This window comes from Xyrauchen texanus, chromosome 45, assembly GCF_025860055.1.
Source record: "Xyrauchen texanus isolate HMW12.3.18 chromosome 45, RBS_HiC_50CHRs, whole genome shotgun sequence".
NCBI classification, from domain to species: Eukaryota; Metazoa; Chordata; class Actinopteri; order Cypriniformes; family Catostomidae; genus Xyrauchen; species Xyrauchen texanus.
Genome location: NC_068320.1, coordinates 26671523 through 26684451, shown reverse-complemented (window position 1 = coordinate 26684451; position 12929 = coordinate 26671523). Strand labels below are relative to the sequence as shown.

General features: G+C 39.4%; 1 protein-coding gene and 1 long non-coding RNA gene across 3 annotated transcripts in view; one reads left to right on the top strand and one right to left on the bottom strand.

Moving 5' to 3' along the window:
- Positions 1-12929, top strand: part of LOC127637236 (B-cell receptor CD22-like) — a 157510-nt gene that overhangs the window by 134258 nt on the left and 10323 nt on the right. The window lies entirely within an intron of this gene.
- On the bottom strand, positions 6738-7487 carry LOC127637239 (uncharacterized). 2 transcript variants are annotated; one of them, XR_007969694.1, is made up of 3 exons: positions 7412-7487; positions 7058-7121; positions 6738-6830 (listed from the first exon to the last, which is right to left on the bottom strand). It is a non-coding gene; the product is annotated as an uncharacterized LOC127637239 (long non-coding RNA). The 2 variants fall into 2 exon arrangements; XR_007969695.1 differs by having other exon boundaries at positions 7058-7165; positions 7412-7451.

The window sequence follows — 12929 nt, the reverse complement described above, 5'->3', positions numbered from 1 at the left end:
CGGCATGGGTTTGCATATGGGTGACCTCTGGATGCACGGGCATAGAGAGGGGGTGTGTTAGTCTGTTATCTGCTGAGCTGATGTCAAGAGGCACGTTGTCCGCTCTGCATATGTTAATAAAGATTCCCATTAATTTATCTACCTGTCTCCTCATGTATGATCACCAAAGGATATTACAGTATGCTTTTTCAATGTCAAAGTATACTGCCACTAACACCTCTTTCATTGCTAGAGCCTTTTTAACATCAGTTTCTAATCTTATTAGTGCGTCTAGGGTGGATCTACCTGGTCGAAAACCATACTGATAAGGAGCTGTTAATTCTTTGCTTTCTAACACGTAATAAAGTCGATTAACGATCATTTTTCCATTATTTTACAAAGGTTAGACGTCAGAGCTATCGGCCTATAATTTCCAGCTATTGCAGAATCTTTCCCTGGTTTGTGAATAGGGATTACTATAGCTTGTTTCCAGGATAACGGTAGTTGTCCTTCCATCCAAATTTTGTTGAAAAGATCCAATATTACAACAAGTATTACTTCATCCATCTGTTTAATCATAATATAGCAAATTCTATCTTTTCCAGGGGCAGTACTTCTAACCTTCATTAATACTCTTTAAGTTCCCACATATTAAAGGCAGCATCCAAAGCTGTTTGACTATCAGGTTTTTTTTTTATAAATATCTTGATGTTGCTTTAAAATTTCTTCTTTCTTCCTTCTCTTATAATTTATTCCTAGGTTATCTGAACTGTGTGCCATTTGAAAGGTGGAAGCTAACATTTCCGCTTTATCTTCTTGCGTCACTGCTGTTTTCCCTTCATCTCCTATGACTGGAATATTCGGAGTTCTATAAACACCAACCATCTTTTTAAGGACACACCTTACTTCTCCTAGTTGGGTTTCCTTCCTATTGTGGAGCAGAATGATTGCCAATACTTCTTTTAGCTTGCTTTGTTATCTTCCTTGCCTGAGCCAGTTTCCTCTGATATATAATTAAAGTTATGGGTATTAAGGTTTTCTTTAGCTCTCTAAAAGCTTTTTTTCTAACTTTAACGGCTTTAGTGCATTCATCGTTCCACCATGGAACAATTTTCAACCTGCCTTTACCTTCTGATTTAGGAATGGATGCTTCAGCTGCATTTATAATAATTGCATTTAATCTGACAGAACACAAGTCTATATCATCTTCTAAGCTAAAATTCTCCATTCCATCAATACAAAAACTGTTACATTTATCCCAATCAGCTTTATCAAACCTCCATCTATTGTGCATTATTTTATTTTGTTGATAAATTTCCAATCCAACATCACATGTTATTGGAAAGTGATCACTTCCCAATATTGATTGCTCTAGAACTTCCCGTTGACATTCTAAAGCTATAGCTCCAGAGACTATTGTTAGATCTATACAAGAAGTTGATGAATCCCTTATATTGTATCTAGTACCCTCCCCAGTATTTAAACACACTAAAGCATATTCCTCCATAAACTCTTCATAAACTATCCTTCCATTATTATCTGTGCATAAACTTCCCCAAAGTGAATTATGTGCATTAAAATCCCCACACCATATCAAATTGTCCCCAGCCTTGACTCTTATTGTATTTAGATCATCTAATATTAACTGATTGCAAGGATTATAAAAGTTTACCTCCTTTAATCCCCCTCCCTGTGTCCACACCTCTACAATCACACATTCCCCTGGAGCATCTATTATTATTTCTCTAAAAGCCACCCCTTCTTTAACAAATGTCCCACATCCTCCACCGTTTGTACCAACTCTATCCTTTCTAACCAACTTGTAGCCAGGAATGCTAAAATGTAATTGCGGACGAAGCCAAGTTTCCTGAATACATATAATATCAGGTAAAACTGCTAGCTGATGAACAAATCTTTTAAATTCTTGTCCATTCGCAATCAAACTTCGGGCATTCCACTGTAAAATATTCATATTACCACAAGCATGTTTCCATCCTCAAGACACTTATGACTACAAGTATCTTTAGACTGGGTTATGTTATTTTCCCTCAAATTTCCATTAGTCACTTGTACTTGCTTGACTGCTTGAGCATATGATATATTCTGTACTGTTTTGAGTTTCATTGCTTCCGTAGCTTGTTTTTGGACTTTAAAACCTAGAAACGCTGCACTGTGTGGTCCTCCACAATTACAACATTTGGGTTCAACCCCCTCTCCACATTGCCCATAATCATGTTCTCCGCCACATTTGCAGCATCTTTTTTCCCCTTACATACTGTTGCCACATGACCCAATCTTTGGCAATTAAAACATCTCAATGCTGGTCTCACAAACGGCCGGACCGTATAGCACATATATCCGATCTTAATACGTTCCGGTAATTTTTACAATTGAAAGTTGGTACAACAGTAGTACTACTTTCTTTTTACCATTTCTACTGGAAAGCAGACGCTTCACTTCTGTCACCATGTCGTTTGTAATCTGTGCCTTTAAAACCTCATTAGATAAAGATACAGGCACCCCCATGATCACCCGGTACATAACATTTGACTGCTTTACCTCCTAGCTCTTTGATCATCAATGCAATCTCTTGTTGCTTTTTGTCAACACAAAAAAGGAGGACACGGTTGTTTGATAGATACCTTGCTGATTTAATATTTCCAATTGATTTTTTGATTATTTTTGTAAGTTTCATTGGATTATTGATGTTTTCGACTGTTCCAGAAAATGCAACCATTACTTTGTATTCTACCTCCATTTTCCTTGTTTTGTTTATTCCTACTACTCTTGTAATGTTGTCACCTGACTCAGAATCTCTATTTTTCCTTTTGTTTGATGCATCAGTAATCTGTGACCATCCCCACTATCAATTACTGAAGAATCATCTTCATCATCATACTACCTGCATCCATCTTCTCCAGTCTCAGCTCAGTTGATGCTAACCCGCCTCCAAAAGCTCGACCTATTCTATGCGCCAGGACTCTGACACGCACTGTTAACTGTGGGACCTTATATAGAGAGGTGTGTGCCTTTCCAAATCATGTCCAATCAACTGAATTTACCACAGGTGGATTCCAATGAAGTTGTAGAAACATCTCAAGGATGATCAGTGGAAACAGGAAGCACCTGAGCTCAATTTTGAGTGTCATGGCAAAGGCTGTGAATCGTTATGTACATGTGATTGTGGCAGGGTGGAGGGCAGGGCCGGGTCGTGATTATACACACCCGGTCCCTTATCAGGCTAATCAAGCCTCCGAGAGGGATAAAGGCCGACTGCGGAGGATTGTGCGGGAGAGAGATATTTTACGGACATGCCCGTCGTGTGTGCGTGCGTGTGCGTGTGCGTGTGTGCATGTGCATGTGCGTGTGCGTGTGTGTGCATGTGCATGTGTGTGTGTGTGTGTGTGTGTGTGTGTGTGTGTTTGTCTTTTAAGTTTATCATTAAAAATATGATTTATATCGTCAAGCCAGTTCTCGCCTCCTCCTTTCCATTGACTGCTTTACAGTGATTTTTTTTTTTAATACATTTGCAAAGATTTTAAACAAACTTCTTTCAAGGGGTATTGTTTGTAGAGTTTAGAGTAAAATAATGAATATAATCCATTTTGGAATAAGGCTGTTATTGGAATAACAAATTGTGGAAAAATTGAAGCGCTGTGAATACTTTCGGATGCACTGTATAAAGCAGCAATGAGGTCACACATGTGAGGGACACAACAGAGATGATGAAAGAGAGTCTGGAGCAAGGGTATAGCCAGAAAATTATTTTGGGTGGGCCTCAATTAAAATGGATGGGGCAAGTTTTTGGCCAAAAATTTTCATTATTTTACACTTTCAGATTTTTCTATTTTATAAACCTATATTTGAATTCAAATAATAATCTCTAATATTGAAGGTGGGCCTGGGTCTAATTTGGGGGGTCCCAGCCCACCCTTAGCTACACCACTGGTCTGGAGAAGTTTAACAGCACCTGCCTGTAATGTGCTGGAGTGACCACTGGGGTCACTGTTTCTGTATATTTGTATTTTTGAATGAATTTTGAGAAATCACAATGTATGGCAGCTGTAGGACTGGAAATCAAGATAACCATCTTTTTGATAGAAGCATCACCTGTTTAGTTTAATTTATTTGTCAGTTTGAAATACTGATATGAAATATATTATTGAAACATAATAGTTAGTAGCTGTATTTATATGCTTAGAAAATAGCTGTCTGAGGAGTTGACCACCAAGTGAACTGACTTGTTCCAATAAGGACTTTATTGTGTCCTCCTGTTTCCTGTCCTGCCATAATTGTTTGCACCTTATTTAATGTGATTAGTTTGTGTCTAACTACCATTGTGTTCTAGTTCCTGTCTGATGTTCTGCATGTGAGATAGTTTCTATGGTGAGTCTTTGCTTCATATTTATTTAGTTTCCATTTAGTTTATTTGGTTTCAGTGACCGCTAGTGTTTTTGATTGACTTTGAAAATAGTTTTCAGATAAATGGTGTCTGGTCTCTAGATATGCTGGAGTCCCTTTTAATGTTGTTGTTGTTTAATAATAGTGTTTACTGTTCTGTCTCTTAAAAAGGTATTAACAGAATTGGTTCTTGAATTTAACACTCCAGTCAAATTTATTTATAAAGCACATTTAAAAACAACAAATATTGATCAAAGAGCTGCAAAAAGATTTCCAACCAACATAATACATCAAAATATACAAAAAACATGAAATGTAAAAAACATTGAAACAACATAAGATAACAGTTTACACAGACTTAAAAAGATTATTTTGGATACAGGATATAAATGTATTAAATATTGAGGAGGATTTTAATGTCCCGTGGAATATTAATCCATCACCTCCGTCCAGAGACAGATGTGATCACCTGGAAACTTTAATTGTGATCGGGACGTAGACAGAAATAACTGGTTGGAGGATTGATGGAGGCTGAAAAACAGAATTAACAAATGAAAAATCAGTATTAAGTATGAAGATTCATGATGTAGGCATTCCAGTTTAAATATATACTGTATAGGTCACAGCGCTTATTTTAGATTCCAAACGTAACTATAGAAATAATCACAGTTGTGTAACATTTAATGGAGACTATATTATAAAAGTTGATCATTAATTTTAATAGCTGAAAATGAGGAAATATAAACTCTGAATACTCACACTGAATGTCCAGAAGTACAGATGAGTTTTGGGTGCCGTATTGATTCTGAGCTCTACAGTAGTATCGGCCACTGTGTGTCGGGTCGGTTTTATTGATGGTGAGATTTTGTTCAGTCTGCAGGTGTTTCAGGTGTTCTTCAGTGTCTCTGTACCAGCTGTAACTCACATCTGGGTTTCCATCACTGATGCAGGTCAGCGTCACTGAACGACCCTCCAACACAGAACCAGACGGATTTACAGTCACTGATGTGTTTTTAGGGGAATCTGAGGGAGAAAAACGAATTCAGTCTACAATATTATTTAAAGTGATATGATTTGTACTTGAACAAGGCGACATTTGTATTTCCAGAAGAAAACAACACTGACTGCAAGGCAGCAGAAGAACAGAGTTAAAGTTTGAGGTAAGTTTAGATTTGAGCGTTTGTTTCTCTGTAAATGTTTTGTGACACTATTATAAGTTTGAAAAGAGTTTCACATTAAGTGTTTCGAGACTGAATTAATTGTCCCAGTATTTATTTAGTTTTGTCGAATCTCTCATTGACACATTGTTAGAGCATTTACTGTTTAATCGATCTCGAGTTTAGAACAAACCCGAACCAGAATGTCTGAGGAATATCAGTACAGAACAAATATTCCTGTCTTACACTGAACATGTAGTGTACTGGGGCGCCTGTTCTGTTTTGATCTGGTCCTTCAGCTGGTATTTTATAGTGCAGGTGAAATTGACTCCATGATGAAGATGAGTTATATTGAAGTTCAGATCAGAGATGAGTTTCGTTTGGTCCTGATGTTGCTGGTCATTGAGGATGAGTGTGTTAGAGGAGGAGCTCCATGTGAGAGTTGGTGGATTAAAGGGGCAGTAGATGTTAGCAGAGCAGCGCAGACTCACAGAACTGTCCTCCATCACCTTCTTCTGATCAGCATTCAACTGCACTGTGGGTTTAGATGGAGGCAGCTGAAACACAAGTGAAATTATATCAATATTACATCCATTAATAAAACTGAATTGCTCTTATACAGGTTCAGATTCACTTTTCATTTCAAATCAAACTATATCAATAGTGTCATCCAGAATGATCGGAGCATTTTTGTGCAGAATACAATTACAGTAAGTTACTTTGCAGTAAATAATGTCTCCAAATTCAGCTTTGATGCTTCATTTAAATCTATAGTCATTCAATTGATTCATCAACATGATCAATCTCTATGTCTTAACTTTATTGGATGTTATTAAACTCTTTTTAGAGTCACTGTTTAGTGCAATATAACACTTCTGCATACAGTATACAGTCTAATATACTGTAGATAACAATACGACACTCACCTGTGACATTAATGTCAACTTTTTATATATAGTTATATTTCAGATTATTTCTGCCTTCAATTCTGAAGTAATATTCACCGCTGTCATTCAGTCTGACATCATCAAAGCGGGTGGTGCAGTTTTTGTCTGCTGGTTTGCCAAAAATGTCCCCTTTGAGATATCCTGTACTGGGACTTCTGGAGTCAAACACTACATAATCTGAATTATAATATACATATTTATACCATATTAGGTGTTGCATCAGTGAGGTCATATTGATAATATTGATAATATTGGCCGATATCAAAAGTGCAGGGTATGAAAACACAGGATCCTTCTAGAGCTTCTATCCTCTCTGGCAGATTGATACTGAAGTCACACAAAACATCTACACAACACAAAACACAAACATATGAATGAATACATAAACTAACGGCAAACTGAGTTTACATAAAGAAGAGGTTTGATGATTCAAATTAGTGCTAATTAATCTTTAATCACACACAAAAATCAAATGAAAAGTTAATATCTGAAACTGCTTTTGTATCTGTATCTGCTTTCAAACTATTAATTCATTTTATTGAAAATATGAATAACTAATAAGAATGAGACGACCTTTTATCAGACATCCAATGAGAATGAACTTCACAGCTGTTTCCATCTTTAATGTTTGTTCAACCTTAAATATTCAAATGAAAATGAATCTGAATTATTTCCTTTTGCCTGCAAGAAGAATTGAAACATATTGTTGATATACTGTACATTTATATATAGTCTCTGAAGTCCTTAAAATATTTGACATAAGTTAATAAGCGTCAAGATAAAGAATTCAGGAAGTCACAAGAATAAATCACTGGGAATAATTTGATTTGATCTGAGAAATATCAACAATCAAAACATGCTTCATTATGTTCTGAAAATATGAAACGTCACGGAAGTAAATGTGTACGAACATATAAAATGACTTACCAGAGAAGACTGTTGTATTTCCTGAGAGATCAAGTGTTCTTCTGTATCACTGATGATGTTTGAGTGTGAACATGACAAACGTCTTCACTGATATTATATTTATTACAACTTCCTCTTTTACTCACAAATGAAGAAACTCAAGACTTTCGATTCACACATGAGAAGTGTCGAGGAGCATTTAAAACAACAGCAGTCTCATCATTATAATACAAATATTCACAAACAATAAGAGGAAACATTTGCATATTATTTCTTTTCAAAATGACTTATTTTCAGATGACCGTGTTTATATTGTGTATTGCAGCATTAATGTTCAATCTTCTGTATTCTGTGTATTTTGTTGAACTCTAGTTTTTTGTTAATCCAGATGTCTGAACTGATGACGTTTCCTTGACTTGAATCGAACGTCCAAATAAGAAACTTAAAACCCAATTATAAAATCTTCCTTCAATTCCAATTCTTTGCAACTTTAATAGCAATCCTTCTCTCCACATCATATCGTATGTGTAGTAAATGGGATGCTATAGTCAAGGTTGTCCAGTAGAGGGCGGCATGGGTTTGCATATGGGTGACCTCTGGATGCACGGGCATAGAGAGGGGGTGTGTTAGTCTGTTATCTGCTGAGCTGATGTCAAGAGGCACGTTGTCCGCTCTGCATATGTTAATAAAGATTCCCATTAATTTATCTACCTGTCTCCTCATGTATGATCACCAAAGGATATTACATAATTGGCGACGAGGATAAAAAGGCACTAAAGAACCAGGCTGAAAAGTGTACACGGAGTGCTGACCGCGTGCAGAGAAGAGCAGATTGTGGATAAACACGATGGCAGCGCTGTTAGGAACGGTGAGCCCTTTTGACGGTGAGACACAATTATGGGAGGAATACAGTGAAATGTTGGACTTTTTCTTTCAAGCAAATGAGATAACCGACGCTGACAAAAAGAAAGCTGTGCTATTAAGTGGGGTAGGTGCAGCCACTTATAGTTTGTTGAGAAGTTTACTGTGTCCCATGACTCCAGGGGAAAAAACATATGAGGAGTTGATAAACGTGCTCAAAGCCCATTATAATCCAAAGCAGAGTGAAATTGTGCAAAGATATAAGTTTAATTCACGCACACGGAAGAATGGAGAGACTGTTGCTGACTTTGTGGCTGACAATCAAAAGTTGTGAGTACGGGGCAACACTTTCGCAAATGCTGCGAGACAGACTCGTGTGTGGAGTGAATGATGACAGGATGCAGCGACGGCTATTGTCAGAAGTGGACTTAAACTTTGAGAAAGCATTTGATATCTGTCAAGCAATGGAATCGGCAAACAAAAATGTAAAAGATTTACAAGGAATGTTAACAGATGAGACAGCGCAAGCAACGAGGATGCTGAAAGGACAAACACCGGTGCATAAAGTGTACTCGGCGGAAAGGAACGGCCCGGAAAGAGACTTTGTGTGTTATAGATGCAAAGGAAATCATGCGCCCGAGGAATGCAGGTTTGTGAATGCACTCTGTCATAAATGTGGGAAGCGTGGACACATAAAACGAGCATGCAAGTCGAAGCAAGCTGGGGCTAGTTTTCAGAAAGCACCATTCAAAGGCCAAAGAGTGGAGAGAAAGGAAAAAGAGAAAGGTAGGAGGTCACATTTAGTCAAAGAGGAGGAAGTGAGTGAGGAAGAGGATGCAAGTGATATCAATACAATTTACAGTGTATCACAAAACCTACCTAAAGTGGCCCCTATCACACAAAAGTTAAAGGTGAATGGCATGGAAGTGGAGTTTGAAGTGGACACAGGATGTGGTGTCACAATCATCAGTAAGGAGCAATATATGGAAAAGAACAGACATGCCCAAGTGGAGATCATGCAAATTGAACTTGAAGACATATACAGGTGAGAAGATGGGGGTGCTGGGACAAGTCACAGGAAGAGTGACATGCCAGGAAGTAGAAAAAAAACTGGCAATGGTCGTAGTAGAAGGGGCAGGGCCAAATTTGTTGGGCCGGGGCTGGCTAAAAGACTTAGGGCTGCTGCCACAGCTGGTAAATAAAGTAACAACGACTCCAGCGCTAAAATTGTCTGAAGTTTTAGACCGGCACACTGAAGTGTTCAAAGAAGAGCTGGGACAGCTTAAAGGCACCACAGCTGAACATTCATGTTAACCCGAAGCACAGCCACGATTCTATAAGCCTCGACGTTTACCCTTTGCAGTAAAACCCTGGTGGAAGCAGAGCTTCAAAGACTGGTGGAAGAGAAAATTATAGAACCAGTACAGTTTTCAGAATGGGCAGCACCCATTGTACCTGTGAAGAAGCCAGATGGCTCAATTCGAATTTGTGGGGATTATAAACTCACAGTAAACAGAGCATCCAGTGTGGAACAATATCCTATTCCTAAAGTGGACGATTTGTTTGCACAGTTAGCTGGAGGGCAGAAATTCTCAAAGCTGGACATGAGCCACGCGTATCAGCAGATCATGCTTGACAAAAGTGCCAAGAAATATGTCACTATCAATACACACAAAGGACTGTACACTTACTGTAGGCTACCATTCGGAGTAGCGTCGAGCCCAGCCATCTTCCAACGCACTATGGAAGGAATCTTGCAAAACATGCCACACGTCACAGTTTATTTGGATGACATTTTAGTCACAGGGACAAGTGAGGAAGAACATCTGAGAACCCTGGAAGCGGTATTGTCTCGGCTAGAAAGAAGTGGGCTGAGATTGAAACGCAGCAAGTGTGAGTTCCTGGGAGAGGAGGTGGTATTTCTTGGCCACAAAATCAGTGCCGCAGGTGTGCATCCAGTCGTAGAAAAAGTCAAAGCGATCCAGGAAGACCCCACACCGCAGTCTGTGAGTGAGCTGAAGGCTTATTTAGGCCTGTTGAACTATTATCATAAGTTCCTGCCTAGTCTATCCACTTTGTTAGCACCATTACATGCACTGTTGAGGAAGGAGACAAAATGGGCATGGGGCTCTGAATAAAAAGAAGCCTTGCGAAGTCAAAAATCTTCTGCAGTCCTCAGCCATTCTAGTGCATTATGACATAAAGAAACCGATCATTCTGGCTTGTGACGCTTCTCCATACGGGGTTGGAGCCGTGTTGTCGCACAGGATGGAGGACGGCACAGAGCGGCCGATCGGATTTGTGTCACGAACACTGAATGCAGCTGAGAAGAATTACTCTCAATTAGAGAAGGAAGGTCTAGCTGTCATTTTTGGAGTAAAGAAATTCCACACATATTTGTATGGGAGGCAGTTCACTATTGTAACGGATCACAAACCGTTGATTTCATTATTTAATGAACTGCGAGAAGTGCCACAAATGGCATCGCCACGTATACAGAGATGGGCTGTGACACTGTGTGGATATGAATACACCATTGTATACAAAGCTGGCAAGGAACATCAAAATGCTGATGGATTAAGCAGACTGCCTTTAACGGAGAAAGGTATAGAGACTCAAGCGGAGGAAGAAAGAGTACTTCTGCTTGAAGAAAATGATGTGCCCCTTGTCAAAGCAGAACAAGTGAGAAAATGGACAGACAAAGATGCAGTTTTAACTTCGAGTGAGAGAGTATGTGCTCAGAGGATGGCCAAAGAGAATGGACGAGTCCGTTTTTGGAGCATATACTAAAAAACGAGATGAACTTATTGTACAGGGAGGCTGTGTTCTGTGGGGAGCGGCGTGGTGGTTCCCCGCCGGGCACGCAGATTTATTGAAACAATTACACATCAATCACCCTGGAATAACCAGAATGAAAGGTTTGGCACGAAGTTACATGTGGTGGCCACAGATGGACACGGAAATAGAAGGCATGGTAAAAACTTGTGCCACATGTCAAGAGAATAGAAATTCTCCCCTGTGCACCTTTACATCCATGGGAGATGCCAAACCTGCCATGGAGAAGAATCCACATTGATTATGCTGGTCCGTGGTTAGGGAGAATGTTCTTAATCTTAGTGGATGCCTACTCTAAATGGCTAGATGTGTACCCGTTACATAAGTCTACCTCTACTGTAACCATTCAATGCCTGAGACAAAGTTTTAGCCAACATGGGATACCTGAAATGGTGGTGTCGGATAATGGCAGCAGTTTCACAAGTGCAGAGTTCCAAGAGTTTATGACCGAAATGGCATCAAACACATCACCACAGCACCGTATCACGCAGCTTCTAATGGATTGGCTGAACGGCGGTGCAAACGTTCAAAAGTCTGATGAAGAAGAGCACAGGAGATTCCATTGAGACAAAGCTTGCTAGAGCATTGTTCAGTTACAGGGTCACACCACAGTCGACTACTGGGAAATCTCCTGCTGGAACTGTTGTGTGGAAGAAAGCTAAGGTCTACCTTGGATCTCATCCATCCTGATTTTAAAAGTCAAGTGCAGGAAAAACAGATGAAGCAAAAATTTTACCATGATCGACATGCTAGGAAGAGACAGGTGACTGAAGGTGACCAAGTGTACACTAAGAACTTTGGATCAGGGCCTATCTGGGTTCCTGGGACAGTTCAGAAACAGAAGGGACCGGTGTCTTGTACGGTTGCACTTGGAAATGGCCAGATAGTGCGCAGGCACATAGATCAAGTGAGGAACAGACATGTTGGGCCTTTAGGGGAAACTCTGGTGTTGGAGGAAACATCTAGGAAAGAGGGGGAAGAGTTAACATCAATCGTGGGTGTCACATTCTCCAAAGACACTAATGTGGAGCAGACAGAGGAAACGACCAAAGAGGTGTTAAGGTCAGAAAATCCTGTGGTGAAAGACAATGTAGAGTTAAGGAGGTCGACGAGACAGAAGAAGACTCCGAGATACTTACAGGATTATGAGTAGTTAGAAGGGAGTTCCCCAGCCACAGGGCAAGAATGCGTCCTGGAACTCACTGGGACGGAGGTAGTCCACCCAAAGTCCCTAGTTATGTTGTAAATGCACACATGTTATGGTTTTGTGTGGTTTTCTTACATATTACAACTGGGTAAAATTTACAAAAGTTATAAACGTGATATATTGTAAAGAGTAATGTAAATAACTATTGGAAGCTAGTGTTATCTGGGAAAAGGGGATGTAGTAAATGGGATGCTATAGTCAAGGTTGTCCAGTAGAGGGCGGCATGGGTTTGCATATGGGTGACCTCTGGATGCACGGGCATAGAGAGGGGGTGTGTTAGTCTGTTATCTGCTGAGCTGATGTCAAGAGGCACGTTGTCCGCTCTGCATATGTTAATAAAGATTCCCATTAATTTATCTACCTGTCTCCTCATGTATGATCACCAAAGGATATTACAGTATGCTTTTTCAATGTCAAAGTATACTGCCACTAACACCTCTTTCATTGCTAGAGCCTTTTTAACATCAGTTTCTAATCTTATTAGTGCGTCTAGGGTGGATCTACCTGGTCGAAAACCATACTGATAAGGAGCTGTTAATTCTTTGCTTTCTAACACGTAATAAAGTCGATTAACGATCATTTTTCCATTATTTTACAAAGGTTAGACGTCAGAGCTATCGGCCTATAATTTCCAGC